The sequence below is a fragment of the Staurois parvus genome, unplaced genomic scaffold (assembly GCF_062004578.1).
Source record: "Staurois parvus isolate SC_StPar_1 unplaced genomic scaffold, SC_StPar_1.0 ptg000194l, whole genome shotgun sequence".
NCBI lineage: Eukaryota > Metazoa > Chordata > Amphibia > Anura > Ranidae > Staurois > Staurois parvus.
Genome location: NW_028317990.1, coordinates 544233 through 560139, shown reverse-complemented (window position 1 = coordinate 560139; position 15907 = coordinate 544233). Strand labels below are relative to the sequence as shown.

The window sequence follows — 15907 nt, the reverse complement described above, 5'->3', positions numbered from 1 at the left end:
TGTATTTTATTAGGATTTTATGTGATAGACCAACACAAAGTGGCACATAATTGTGAAATGGAAGGAAAATTATAAATGGTTTTCAACATTTTTTTTTACAAATAAATATCTGAAAAGTATGGCATGTATTTGTATCAGGATGGATAAAAATCGATGATTTTTTTTCTTTTTAATCGGATTTTATTTAAATCTGATTTTTTTTCTTTTTATCAAATTTATTTTAATAAAATGCTTTTGGAATAAAAATGTATCTAAAATAGTTTTCTATTTAAGATACATAATTGAGTTTATTCAGCATGAAATGGAGCTTAGCTATGTAGCATGAGGCTGTATATTCTGCAATATTTACATTTTTGGTAAACTCATTCAATGAGATAACATGCACTGCATTGATGCATTCGCACAATTTCACAGTAACCATGAGAAAAAACATGAAATAAAAGAATGTGAGTAGTTCTCCAGCTATGTGTGATTAACCAATTAACCTAAAATCTGTTCTGATATCGCTGTTTACTAACCAGACTGCTTATTATTCTAAAAAGGAAACCTTCATTTGGTTTGCAAATGTTAAAGATTCTAACTACCAGCAAGAATAAGTTGGATTCCTTACATTTAAAGAGCACTTGTCATTTTACATCCATCATGGCAGCACCTGTTAGCGGGCATCCACTCACCTGCTGCCGCTACGTCCCTCACCTTGTTGTGTCACTGCCGCATCACCAGCCACCCCATTAAAGTGAATGGGACCATCGGTGATTCAACAGCGGGTCAGAGGATGACAGTTGCTGCTTAAAATTTATATGATTTAAATTGAACCTTTTCACTAGTGATTTACATATGATTTAAATCAAATCCACCCTGATTTGTATTCAGCCCCCTTTACTCTGATACACCTAACTGATACACCTAACTAAAATCTAGTGGAACCAATTGCCTTCACAAGTCACCTAATCAGTAAATAGAATCCACCTGTGTGTAATTTAATCTCAGTATAAATACAGCTGTTCTGTGAAGCCCTCAGAGGTTTGTTAGAGAACATTAGTGAACAAACAGCATCATGAAGGCCAAGGAACACACCAGACAGATCAGGGAGGATGCAGGACCCCTGACCTCTGTCTGGACAGCGCTGATTGGTCCTGTGCTGATCACATGCACTCTACCAAGAAAAAAAAACACCTATCTAGCTATACACACCAAACTGAGCATGTGCAGAGTGACTCCACACAATATGTCCTGTCAGATAAGAGGGGGACACTGGAAGAAGGGGAGGATCAGAGAAGTAAGAATCAAACAGCGTTTACACAGTGCAGAAGATTAACCCCTTAGGTTCTACAGTGAGTATAACAAGCATGCTTTACTGCATATACAGACTGATCTTACTGTTGTGGGTTTAATAACACTTTAACCGCTTCCGCGTTATCCTATAGCAGAAATACTGCTACAGGCCTTGGCTGTCAATCACTGGGTCCCGATCGTTGATTCCTCACCAGGACCCGGCAATTTCCAAGGATTTCCGACAAGGGAGAGAACTGTATGTCAACAATACAGATCTCTCCCCTGTCAGCTCCTGCACACTGCTTTGTATGGCTCTGCATAGCAGAGCCATACAAAGCAGTGTGCTTACAGTGAAACATAACACAGCCTCATAGTAAAACAGCACACAGTTAACCCTTAGAACACCCCACGTTAACCACTTCCTGCCCAGTGCCATTAGTGCAGTGTCAGTGCTTTGTATTAGCACTGATCACTGTATTGGTGTCACTGGGGATGTCCCTGATACCAAGTAATTTCCCCCCCAGTGTCAGAATGCCTGCCGCAGTCCCACAATAAGTCACTGATCGCCGCCATTACTAGTATAAAAATTTAAAAATTCCAGTATATATACCGCCATTTGTAAATGCTATAACTTTCACGTAAAGCAATTAATTTACATGTATTGGAATATTTTTTAGCAAAGACGTAGCAAAATACATTTTGGCCTAAATTTATGCCGAAATTTGATTTTTAAATTTTTTTTACTGGACATGTTAAATAGCAAAAAGTCAAAAATAGGTTGTTTTTTCAAAATTGTCGGTCTTTTTTTGTTTATTGCATAAAAAATAAAAAAAATGCAGAGGTGATCAAATACCACCGAAAGAAAGCTCTATTTGTGGGGAAAAAGGACATAAATTTTATATGGGTGCAGCGTTGCATGACCGTGCAAAGTAACGCAGCGTTGTATTGCAAAACATTGCATGGTCAGGAAGGGGTATAAATCCTCTGGAGGGCAAGCAGTTAATGTCTAAACGTATTTGTTTTGGCTTCTTTGTATGTATGGATTGCATGGGTTGTTACTGACATGTGGTGAAAAGTTCATGTCAATAGCAGCTCTAGAAAAATGGTACTGAGAAAAATGGTGATGTGTTCGATACTTATTCTACCCGCTGTATATAAATATTTTAAAGGTTAGTTTACCTTCTTAGAAAAAATAACGTGACTGCTAAAATTAGTGCCAAGATAACTCCCCCCCCCCCCCACCTGGTCCCCGCTGCATCCATTTACATTGGTGATACAGCTTCACCATCCACACAGCCCAATGCATTACTCTGGGAGATTAAAAACCACGTTGTGATGTTATCCACCCACCCCTCCATTTCAGCCAATCAGAGCAAGCCTTTTATTCATTCAGAGACGATTGACTTCCTGTAAATGGCTGAGCAGTGTTCCCGATTTTGTTCCGGGAGCGGGATGGGAGGTTCACGTCCCACTGCCAGATCACAGCTTCATATACTGTATATAGCTGATGCTACATACATTTTATACAGCGCACACACCTGCTGCATGTGTTCATGAAAGACATAGCTTGTCTGGACTAAAACATGGAGTTATGCATTACATATACCATTCCATTAAAAGTTTTTTGTTACATCAGATTTAAAGGTGCAAAACAAATACCTGTTGATCCTGCCAGAAATCTAATAAGCTGATAACAGTCAGCAGAAGCAAGGAGCACAGGAAGTTAACAGTTTCATTGTTCCCAATTCTCCCTGTGACTTCAGAACACCTAACCTAGAGCGACAACGTTGCTCCTCTATAGATTCAGTACAGCATCGGGGTGTTGTCAGCCTTTGACAGGAAATGTAAACTACAAATTATGTTATATATTTGTTCATGGGGGGGGATATGATCAACATGTATAAATACATCAGTGGTTCATATAGTGAACTCGGTGTAGAGCTATTCACCCTGAGGTCATCACAGAGGACAAGGGGGCACTCTTTACGTCTGGAGAAAAAGAAATGTAATCTCCAAATACGGAAAGGTTTCTTTACAGTAAGAGCTGTGAATCTGTCTGGCTATCTCCTAATCTATATACATTTAGACAATGATAATAATAATAATAATGTGTACCAGATTCCCTCAAGAGTTGGTTCACCCTGAGGTCATCACAGAGGACAAGGGAGCACTCTTTACGTCTGGAGGCAAAGAAATTTAATCTCCAAACATGGAAAGGTTTCTTCACAGTGAGAGCTGTGAACATGTGGAATAGACTCCCTCAAGAGTTGGTTCTGGCCAGCTCAGTGGATTGCTTAAAAAAAGGCCTGGATTCTTTCTTGGATACACAGAATATAACTGGATACTAACATTTATAGGTAAAGTTGATCCAGAGAATATCCGATTGCCTCTCAGGGGATCATGAAGGAATTTGTTTCCCTGCGGGAGCAAAGTGGATCATGCTTTTCTGGGAGTTTTTTTGCCTTCCTCTGGATCAACTGTGGGTATAGGAATATAACTTTTTTTTTTCTTTTTTTTTAATGGTTGAACTGGATGGACTTTTGTCTTTTTTTCAGCCAGACTAACTATGAAACTATATGGGTTTAAATACACTTCAGAAAAATCGGCCTTAGGGTGACAACACTGCTCCTCCATTGAAAGGATACAGTGATGGGGATTTGTCAACTTTCGACAGGGAGTGTGTTACTGGCAGGATCACCAGTTTAAAACAAGAGAAAAAAAAGCCAGAAAAAGAAAACTAATGCAGCCACCACATCAAAGTAGTAGTAAACTGCAAAATATTATATTTTTGTACTTGGGTTTAGATACACTTTCAGCATTAAACTGAAATAACACAAAATGTCGGCTTTAATTAAAATTATGAAATGGGAACAAATTTAACAGACTGAACAATAAAAAAGAGAAATATCTATTGAATTAATCCTACTAAACCCAGTAAACAGGAAGATCACATAACTCATTCATGATCCAGTCCACATTGTGTCTCCTTTCCCATGGCTCAAGTTAGAGCGCAAGTATGATAGACACACAAATCCTAAATTAAAGTAGACAAACGCGCCCAGCTTGCATGCCGCCTTCTATCAATACGGCAAAATGCTAATTTCCTAATTAACAACCTAATTAGGTAATTATGGTGTTGCAGAAGGATGCCGCAATGAAATATGACAACATGGTCACCTCTTTATATGGCACCTGTGGGGCTTTTTCAGCTGTTACCCGCAAAGCCTGCAGTATCAATCGGAGAGCAGATGTCAAAAAGACCTTGGCATTTCCCAGCCTGGTGGATGACTGAGTGCTTCAGACAGCAATTGTTTAACTCTTTCCAAGCAAGGCTTTCCAAAACCACGACAGGGAGACAGAGAGACTATACCTCCTGCTGTATTTTAGGTGTTTAAATATTTATTTGCAGATCAGATTAATATGTTCCATAATGTCATAAAGAAGCAATAAGTATTCAACTAAGGAAGAAGAAAATATCAACTTCTCGAATGGAAACTAAAAAAAGTGGTAATGTTTTCTTACATATTGGATGATACGGCCAGGTTATAATAAACTTTGCTAATAGTTCATGAATTACCTATTTTATGTTAGAGACTGGAGAAATTTCAAGAACCAGGCAACCAAATGTCTGAACTTTGTCCAATGCTGTACATACACTGCTAAAAAAATTAAAGGAAGACTTTTAATATAGTATAGCATCAAGTCAATTAAACTCCTGGGATATTGATCACCGTGGTCAGTTAAGTAGCAGAGGGGGTTGTTAATCAGTTTCAGCTGCTTTGGTGTTAATGAAATTAACAACAGGTGCACTAGATGGGCAACAATGAGATGACCCCCAAAACAGGAATGGTTTTACAGGTAGAGGCCACTGACTTCCCTACTCATTTTTTCTGTTTTTCACTAGTTTTGCATTTGGCTAGGGTCAGTGTCACTACTGGTAGCATAAGGCCATACCTGGACCCTACAGAGGTTGCACAGGCAGTCCAACTCCTCCAGGATGGCACATCAAAACGTGCTGTGTCTCCCAGCACAGTCTCAAGAGCATGCAGGAGATTCCAAGAGACAGGCAGTTAATCTAGGAGAGCTGGACAGGGCCATAGAAGGTCCTTAACCCATCAGCAGGACCGGTATCTGTTTCTTTGTGCAAGGAGGAACAGGATGAGCACTGCCAGAACCCTACAAAATGATCTCCAGCAGGCTACTGGTGTGAATCTCTATGACCAAACAATCAGAAACAGACTTCATGTGGGTGGCCTGAGGGCCCGACGTCTTCTAGTGGGTCCTGTGCTCACTGCCCGGCACCATAGAGCTCGATTGGCATTTGCCATTGAACACCAGAATTGGCAGGTCCCCCACTGGCACCCTGTGCTTTTCACAGATGACAGCAGGTTCACCCTGAGCACATGGGGCAGACGTGAAAGAGTCTGGAGAAGCCGTGGAGAATGTTATGCTGCTTGTAACATTGTTCAGTATGACCGTTTTGGTGGTGGGTCAGAGATGGTCTGGGGAGGCATATCCATGGAGGGACGCACAGACCTCTATAGGCTAGACAACTGCACACTGACTGCCATTAGGTAACGTGATGAAATCCTTGGACCCATTGTCAGACCCTAGGCTGGTGCAGTGGGTTCTGGGTTCATCCTGGTGCACTACAATGCCCGGCTTCATGTGGCAAGAGTATGCAGGCAGTTCCTGAAGGATGAAGGAATTAATGCTATTGAATGCCCCCCCCCCCCACACACACACACACCCGCCTGACCTAAATCCAATAGAACACCTCTGGGATATCATGTTTTGGTCCATCCGACGCCGCCAGGTCACACCTCAGACTGTCCAGGAGCTCAGTGATGCCCTGGTCCAGATCTGGGAGGACATACCCCAGGTCTCCAAAGGTCGTCTCACTAGGAGCATGCCCCGGCGTTGTCAGGCATGCATACAAGCATGTGGGGGGGCCATACAAACTACTGAGTACCATGAGTTATATATGAGTTGCTGTAATTAAATTTCAGCAAAATGGACTAGCCTGCTGCATCATTTTTTTCACTTTGATTTTCAGGGTGTCTTTGTATTCACTTCTCTGTAGATTTCCATGAAACAATGGGGCATCCTTACGCTCCTAACACATTACCCTGTCCATATCAGTATAGATATCCAGCAGGAGATTTTTCCCCATTGAGATCTGATGTGTTTTCCAAGTGTTCCTTTAATTTTTTTTAGCAGTCTATTTAAAGTTGCTAAATGTGGAATTTCAGTTAGAAATCAAAATTTGCCCTTGCTTAGCCCTGGTTGACATTGAATGCGACTTTGGAATCACGCTACTTCGCTTTAAGTAGCATGATTTCAAAGCTGCAGGTCAGTGCGATTTCAGGTGCAACTTCATGCACAAATGTCTATGCAAGTCGTACCTGAAATCACTGAAAATAGTGCAGGATCTACCTTCAAAATTAGTGAGACTCCGACACAATAGTCCGGCAATAGGGTGTAACTTGTCATGCGGTTTGGAATAGTCAAATCGCATGACAAGCTGCCTGGTGGGAACCAGGGTTTATACAAGCTACACAAGCAGCAATCACCTGAATTTTACTGACAGCATTGTGCCTATGCAGCCGAATGTGTCTGCTCACAGGCATTTCCTTAAAGGCCTAGTCCACCTTTCTTTTTTTTTTTCTAAAATCCAGCTCCTCTATTTACCAATATACCATTAATGTACCTCAGTTGCAAAAATAATAAGCTCTCTTTGATCTGGGGAGGAAGGCCTCACCTTAGCCTTTAGTAAATTTCTTAGAAAGCTTTTTCAACTCCTGGAATGTAGACAGAGGGCAGAGGAGCCAGTAGGACCCAGGATGCATATTACCAGCTGATCCCATTAGCACACACATCCTGCACTAACCTCATTAGTACACACCCTTCACCCATCAACTATTTTTTCACAGCATCCCCAGGATCTCTCTCCACGTGCATTTGCCTGGGTACCCAAGCGTCTCTACAGACAGGCTCAGGCCGCATGCAGCCCACGGGACACCCTGATGTAGTGCAAGGGCCCACTTGACTGGATATAGAGTGATTGGATAGATGCTGTGTATATAGTTTTGGTAAATATAAAGGAGATTGTACAATCAGATTGTATAGTGTATGGTCACCTTTATACGCCTAAAATTACCTAGTTGCGCTTTCAGTGTAATTAATTGTTAACAGCACACCAAACACAGAAACAAGCACACATTTTGCCACATTAAAACACAGGTGACAAATTCAGCAAAACATGCAGTAAAAAATGTGAAACGCGCATCATGCCAAAATGTCCCATGAGCTACTTTGCCACGTGTAGCACAGCCCATTGAAATCAACAGGCTGCCCTATGCGTGTCACTGGAAAAATGAGCCAAAAAACATGCGCTCCCCCTACTCTCGGTATGAATGGGGACTGAAAGTGAAACCGGTGCGTTTACACAGAACAATGAGGCTACATACACATCTGTGTGTTTCTGAACGCATGGCAATCTGCACAGAAAATGCATGCTTTGCCATGCATTTCAGAAACACGCTGCAAATGTGCATCGTGTTTGTGTTGTCATTACATGTTATGTGTGGTAACGCACCGAGCTCCACTCCAAAAAAAAAACAGTTCTGAAGCTTTTCGGGGCGATTGTTGTATGTATGGCAGCCCATTCAAGTGTATGGGATGCTCTATGCGTGAAGAGTAAAAAGGCTCCAAAACAAATGCATGTGGGAATGTGAGTCTTCACTATGTCAAGATCTAAAATATGACCTCACAACTGAGTGTCTTCATCCTCTCCCTCTTATGTACTTGTATAAAGATGGCCATAACCTGTACAATCTCTGTACAATTTCCTTTAGATTTACCAGAACTATGGAATAGGACACTGATGGCGAACCTATGGCATGCAGAGCCATCTCAGTGAGCACGTCAGGAAGAAAAGGAAGATGAGCGTACACGGACCGGCCATCCAGATCTTGTCCACACTGCACCCCCCCATCGAACTACATCTCCCACATGTCTCTGGGGCCAGAATGGGCATGGACGAGAGGAAGTGGCTCCCACATGGCTCTGTCGCCAGGGGTGACGTATCCGGGGATGGGCGTGGATGAGAGGAAGCGGCTCTCACACTGCTCTAGGGCCAGTGGTGACGTGTTTAGCGTGGATGAAAGGAAGTGGATCCCACACTGCTCTGGTGCCATGGGCGACATGTTCAGCACGGATGGGAATCAGCTGACGGGTTGGAAGCTACAACGACACTCCTGGAGGTGAGATTAACTGCTTCCCAACCGCGCTATAGCCGAAAGACGTCCATGGACGTCCTCCCAAAACATGCCCCCTGCGCCCCCCCCCAGCGGCACGCACCCGGTGCTGTCCGTGATAAGGTTTTGTTGCAGTTTGGGCACTCGGGCTCAAAAAGGTTTGCCATCACTGGAATAGGAGGACACACCTACACAATCTATTCAATTTGTATCAAATCAGACAGGCCCTCCTACTACATAGCTGAGAAAGGTAGTATTGTAATGAGGGAGGTGTGGTCCAGGGTGGTGAACACACCCTATCACAACCTCTACTGTGATGCAACAAGGAAGTGAAGGCTTCTGGGAAGAGGCCTACAGGAAGTGAATGCTGAGAGACCATCCACAGGAAATTATGCAATCTGAAAATCTGTTCAAAATCTTATAGAAACTGACAAAAAATGAAACGTCCTGTGGATGAGGTGAGAGAAAAGCATATAGGGATGGCTGGGCCAGAAATGGCATTGGAAAACGCTTCTATTTAATATGAAAAGTGAAATTCTGCCCAAAAAGGTGAACTTATCCTTTAACCACTAGCCTACCGGGCAGTTATACCCCCTTCCTGCCCAGGCCAATTTCCAGCTTTCAGCGCTGTCACACTTTGAATGATAATTGCGCGATCATGCAGCACTGTACCCATATGAAATTTTTATCATTTTTTGTGACAGAGCTTTATTTTGGTGGTATTTTATCACCTCTGGGTTTTTTATTTTTTCTTAAACTAAAAACCACTGAAAATTTTGAAAAAAAAAACATTTTTTCTTAGTTTTTGTTATAAAAGTTTGTAAATAAGTGATTTTTCTCCTTCACTGATGTGCGCTAATGAGGCTGCAGTGATGGGCACTGATAGGCTGCACTGATGGACACTGATAGGTGGCACTGATGAGGAGGCACTGGTAGGTGGCACTGATAGGCAGCACTCATATATGGCACTGATAGGCGGCACTAATGCACACTGATTGACGGCACTGACTGGCACTGACTGGCACTGATTGGCAGCACTGATAGGAGGCACTGACTGGCATTGATAGGTGGCACTGACTGGCACTGATGGGTGACACTGAAAGGCTGCTCAGATGGGCACTGATATGTGGCATTGATGTGGCACTGGCAGGTGGCATGGATGACCACTGACAGCTGACACTGATAGACACTGACAGGTGGCACTGCTGGGGCTACACAAATCATCAGTGCCCTGATGATCAGTGCACATGTCCCCTCTGAGGGATGCCAATTACCGGCTCTCCTCTCCTCTCGAGCTGTCAGCATGACAGATCGTGAGGAGAGAAATGCCGATAACCAGCATTTCCCTATTTACATGTGATCAGCTGTGATTGAACACAGCTGATCACATGACCGAGCCGACATCTTCGGCTCTTTCCATTGATCGGTGATCTGCTGTGTCCGAGGGACACAGCTGGAGGGCTGCAGTTTGATACCCCTGCTTTAAACCATTGTCAACATCTGTGTATTAATTTCATCAAAGCTCTTAATAGCTATGCCCCCTGTCCCACCTTGTCCCACCCCCCGGCTATCAGCACCATCATCAGCAATGTGCTGCAGCTCCTCCTATCCTCCAGACATGACTATACTAGGAGACAATGGACATGCTCAACAGCTACCCTGCAGAACTAAAGGCAAGGCCTTTGCAGTCATGTGACAGGCGGAAGCTATAAGTCATTAAAGGTAGATAAAAAACATTTTTACAGTTCGAACTATAAGGCCCCATGTACACAGGACACTTCTGAATGATGGAAACTGACTGCTGGAAAATGTAGGTTAAAAAACGTCTGTTTAGCTGTGTTTGCATAACGTGTTTATGTGTGTTTGCATTTAGAAGCATTTTTCAAAGATAAGCACAGGAGAACCTCCCAAATGCCCAGAATGCACTAAAATATGGTAAATTATTAACTATTTGAGACTGTTTCAGAGAAATACAGAGTAGAAGCAGAGACAGCAGTGTGTGTTGAGATTAGCTTAGGTGAGCTTTGCTCATTAACATTTCTTTTGTTTCCAAGGATGGGAAGGTATCTCCTGGAGTGAGTCACTAAGGCCACCTGGCAGGGGGTCTTCATGAGGAATTTGAGATGTGAATGGTCATTAAAATGTGTGACAAGCTTGGTAGGAACATCCTGTTTTCAGTGTTGTGTCCATCTGAGTACCTTGAAAATGCTTTGCATGCATTTTTAATGATGAAAAAAAGGCTCTGGACAGCATTGGGAACTGGAAGAGTTTAAAAAAAAATTTCAAACGCAAACACTTATAAACGCGATTTGCCACATTTACAAGCGTTTTGCGTTTGAAACGTTGATAAAATGTTTTCTGCGTTCAAAAAAAACGACTGTAAACTCAAATTCCTGTAAATGACTGTAAATGAAGATGTGTACATGGACACATAGGAAAACATTAGGGTGAGTTCAGGGGCTGCTGAAAAAAGCGTTGAACAGCTCCTAAACGTGAGTTTATCAGCTGCAGTGTACATGAGCCTAACGATGTAATATTATTGTGGTATCTGATTTTAAGGAGGTGAATGATAGAAAAATGTTCTTTCCAGTTTATTATACATTTAAACCTTGTATAAGCCTTGAAATATTAAAGCCAAAATCAGCATAAGGGACAAAACGTGATGTGTGATGTGTTCCATGTTCCGATTCCTATACTGTTGTGAAAATCTTGAAAATATTTCTCCGTCCCCACAATCTCCCAGTGTGGCAGGGGATGATACAACTAAGAGGCTGTCACAGACTCTCATCAAGAGGGACGAACTATGCCCACCCTTTCCTCTCAGATCTACCATTCAAAGAAGACGTACTACAGCTTCTATGATATGAATGGAGGGGACATGGTTATAAGCCCTCCGCCTGTCCTTCACTCATAGAAGCTGTAATATGGCTTATATAGGTTAAGGAGCTGGGTGGAAAGGGTAGGCACAGTTGGGCTCCCTTGATGAAACCTTTTGACAGCCCCAGGACACTGCTATGAGGGTTTTGTAAAAACAATGCTATGGGGGGGGGGGATGTGAGGACAGAGCCCCCTTATATCAGAGAGAAAACCATATGCAACCTCTGCTGACCTGAATCCTCAATTTAGATTAAGCCACTGAAAATCTTGTTGCGGGCCATAGTTTGGAGACGCATGCATTGGTACATAAAATACTTGTATCAAAACATTATAATCTGCCTCCTATATAACCAGAATCATCCATACAGACCCATAAAGACAGCCTATAGAAATCCATATACCTGACAATTTCACAAATATATCTGAACTCAAACATATTCTACTAAAGAAGACACAATTTTCCTGAGAAATACTCAACAGGTTTAGACTGGATTCTCTCTGGGGAGGACATTAATACACACAAAATTCCACTATTTTTCATTTAATCTGAATGTGAACTCTTGCATGTCTGTCTAGGCAAGATCACAAAGGTATTTAATGTAATAAATAGCCTCCTGTTTCTCTGTCCAGACATCACCAAAGGTCAGATTACAATCAAATGCACTGAAAGCACAATATGTACTTATGGCATGTCTCCTCTTGGACAGTATCCAGTCCATGAAGAATACCTCTCAAAAGGATTTGTTTCTTGCAAGGCACTTTTATGAGTCTGAGGCATCGCTTACGTACAATTCATTGGCAGGTACTGCAAAACCAATGTTCCAAATGGCATGAATCCATTTTGATGAGATATTAGGTTTAAATGAGGAGTTAACACATTTTTAGTGTATGAATGACACTATGGTTAAATATCATAGTGATGACATGTTTAATGATGTTTATGCGGGGGGGATTCCGTGCAGAATCCATTCTGCTCATTAGGGGATCAGCTCACAGATCCCCTGCTGATCAGAGCAGAATGGGCAGATAGCACATTCATGCCTGCTCAATTTCTGCAGAGCGGACGCGATTAGAATCCGCTCTGCTCTATGGGTAGCCGGGAGTAAGCGGCCTCCACTGTCTGTTCCCACTCGACTACCCTCTGATACACCTAAATGGGAGAAGATAGATCCCCTTTCAGTTTTTTTTTTTTTTTAGCTGACCAGACCAGACCAGACCTGGAGGTAGGCATGTGTAAAGAGACAAGTTCGTTTACACCCACCTGTCCATAAGGATACATGGACCTTCCCATCAGGTCCACCTGAAAAACTGACAGGCAGACCTGATCGGATAGCCCATGAGAAAGGGGCCTTACTGCAACTGGAATAAACATCGTGCAACTAATTGATGACATTTGACTACCTAATGTCAGTAGTTTGATCTATGTATTGTTGAAGATTGTTCACATTATACCCTACTAATAAAGGATATGAAAATTCCCCAGCAAACTCTTCGCTTCGTCAGCACAAAATACCTAGTTTAATGCTTAGGTCAAAAGCAGAAGCATTTGCTGCATTGAGACCCTGTTTTGACAGCGACAGCCAATGGCTCCCACTGATGTGTGAGCCAATGAGGAGAGAGAGACCCAGCAGAGACGTGGCTCTCATGCACATCGCTGGATCAAGAGGGGGTTCAGGTAAGTATAAGGGGGGCTGAAGGGGGAGCTGCACCCAGGTTTTTTTACCTTCATGCATAGAATGCATGAAGGTAAAAAACCTTCTACCTTTGCAACCACTTTAATTCTCTTCACTGTTGCAAGCCATTTAGGACTGTAAGAACAAGTATACCTCTTGTGAATTACTGCCATCTGTTCCTAAAAGTGTAGGACTCAGGGCCTAGTATTTTACCAGTTTTGATAAAAAATTTATCTAGGCAGCATTTCTAAGATTTAAGATGGGAGACTAATAATGCATGGCTTGTTTATGTCCTTGACTGGTTTTATACCTGTTTAAAATTCGATTTACAAATGTCTCCAATTTATTATGCAGGGTGGGAACCAGGTTTGTTAATGGAATGTTTGTTTTGTCATTTTCTATGTTCCCTTACAGTGCATTCATAAAGTATTCAGACCCGCTTCACTCTTACAGTTTCGTTATGATGGATCTGATACTACAGTTGTTTAATATAATCTGCAATCAGTATCCCATAATGACAATTTGAAAACAGAATTTTAGAAATGTTTGCAAGTTTATGAAAAAGGAAAAACTGAAATATCACATTGGCATAAGCATTCAGACCCTTTGCAACAACACTTGAAATTTAGCTCAGGTGCCTCTCTTTTCTCCTGATAGTTGTTAGATGTTTCTACACGTTCACTGGAGTCTACCTGTGATAAAAATAAACGGGCATTATTTGGAAAAGCACCCAACTTTCCAAAAAGGCCGCACAGCTGAACATGCATACTGTATCAGAGCAAACGCCATGAGGTCAAAGGGACTGCCTGCAGAGCTCAGAGACAGGATTATTGCAAGGCACAGAACTGGGGAATGCTACTTTCTGCTGCACTGAAGGTTCCCAAGAGAACAGTGGCCTCCACAATTCTCAAATGGAAGAGGTTTGGCACAACTAGGACTCTTCCAAGAGCTGGCCACCCGGCCAAAGTGAGAAATTAGGGGAGAGGAGCCTTAGTAAGAGAGGTGACCAAGAACCCACTGGTCACTCTGACTGAGCTCCAGAGATCCTGTGTGAAGATGGGACAAAGTTCCAGAAGGACAACCATCACTGTAACCCTCCACCAATCTGGGCTTTATGGCAGAGTGGCTAGACAGAAGCTTCTCCTCAGCACAAACATATGAAAGCCCACTTGGAGTTTGCAAAAGCATTTTGGTAGTCAGGACAAACAGAGAAGGCGAGTCTGCTTAACAGGACAGCAATAAAAACCTGACAGCAATTCTAATCCCTCTCCACCTATGCAAAACTAAAAACCGTTTTGCTTAAGTTAAATCTTTAAAACTGAATTTCAGATATGGCTATTTTAGTTACATTGGTCCAGCTTGTACTAATGTAACTAAATATGTAATCTTTCACAATAATCTCTTGAAAAGCCGCAGATCTTAATGCCAAATAAAAAACATTTGTGGCTAGGTTCACACTTGAGTGGGTGGTTGCAGGTATCGCAGCTGTTCGCGCAGCCACAACCACCCTTAGTTTCAGTTACTGAACCTCAAGTTGGACAGGTGATTCACTGTTTTGCATTCTCTAAGTGGAAGGAATTGGTTGTCCTTGGATTACTTTTGTCTTTTGATGAGGAGAAGCACATCCTTCATAAGATCTGGTCACTGGTGACCCAGAATGCCCCTGAAAAGTTAAGGATGATAGGCGACTGACTCCTCATCCAATGGTACACAGGTTAAAGCTTGGCATGAGAGACACTCATGAGCCGTGCATGTGGGCTTTAGTATACTACTTGATAAATAGAGTTTACTTGTCATACAGCAGCACATGGGTCACACTCCCTGATAAGGATTTGGCCTCAGCACCCTTGGATCTCCTCCCTCATGTTCAACCAGTGTATGTCCTACCTCGAGACATGTCAGACCATCAGCCACTACAATTAAAACGCAATACATCTGGGAGACCTGAAGACAGACAAAGTAAACATTAGATCCAAAAGGGAATAAAAAGATTCAGTACTCTGGGCCACTAAGGATTAATCTACAGGTCCCTCCGTGGTGCGAGATGCCTCCAAGGCATTCAAACACAGCAGGTATGTTTTAACTATAAATCAAGCAAGAAATAAATCACAAGCTCTTGTTGGTTACAGCAGAGAACAAGGCCAACCATTATATGTAATGTAAAGACTAGACAATGTATAAAGAACGCCAAACAACCATACAAGACGTTTAACTCTTTCATATGAATTTGACTAAGTAGCGTATGTTCAATCAGTCCCAAGTCATTTTTCTTTAAAAGAAGAGATACAAATTGGTGTTTATTGGCAAGGCAATTCCAAAAAAACAACTATATACAGCATTTCTAGAATTTATCCAAAAAAAAAAGAAAAAGAAAAGTTACATTTCATTGGGGTGACCTGTACTACAGAACAGCTGTAGGCATACCTAAATTCTGTTGTGTTTTCTATCTACACAGGCTAGTTATTGATGCAACTAAAGATGGCCATAGAGGGTTCATAGGGTTATCTATCTGCTTACTCTCATCCCTTTCATTTCAGTTTGTTTCTTGCCATCATATTTGCAGCTCACCAACTGGCTTCCAGTGAAGCCCCTCCTTCTCCCAGTCTGAGTACTGCTGTACAAAGAATTGCAAAGAGGCTGATTCAAAGTCAAATTCAGAATCAAATTCATGTAATTTCATTAGTTACATATAAAAAATACATTTAATGAATGCATGAAGGTAAAAAACCTGCTGTGTGAAGCAGACCCCTCACACTCCCTAATCTTTACCTGAGCCTGATCTCCGTCCAAGGATGTGCATGGGAGCCTTGGCTCTCCAGGGAC

General features: G+C 42.2%; 1 protein-coding gene across 2 annotated transcripts in view; it reads right to left on the bottom strand.

Moving 5' to 3' along the window:
* MAPKAP1 (MAPK associated protein 1) overlaps positions 1-15907 on the bottom strand; it is a 307717-nt gene that overhangs the window by 278448 nt on the left and 13362 nt on the right. The window lies entirely within an intron of this gene.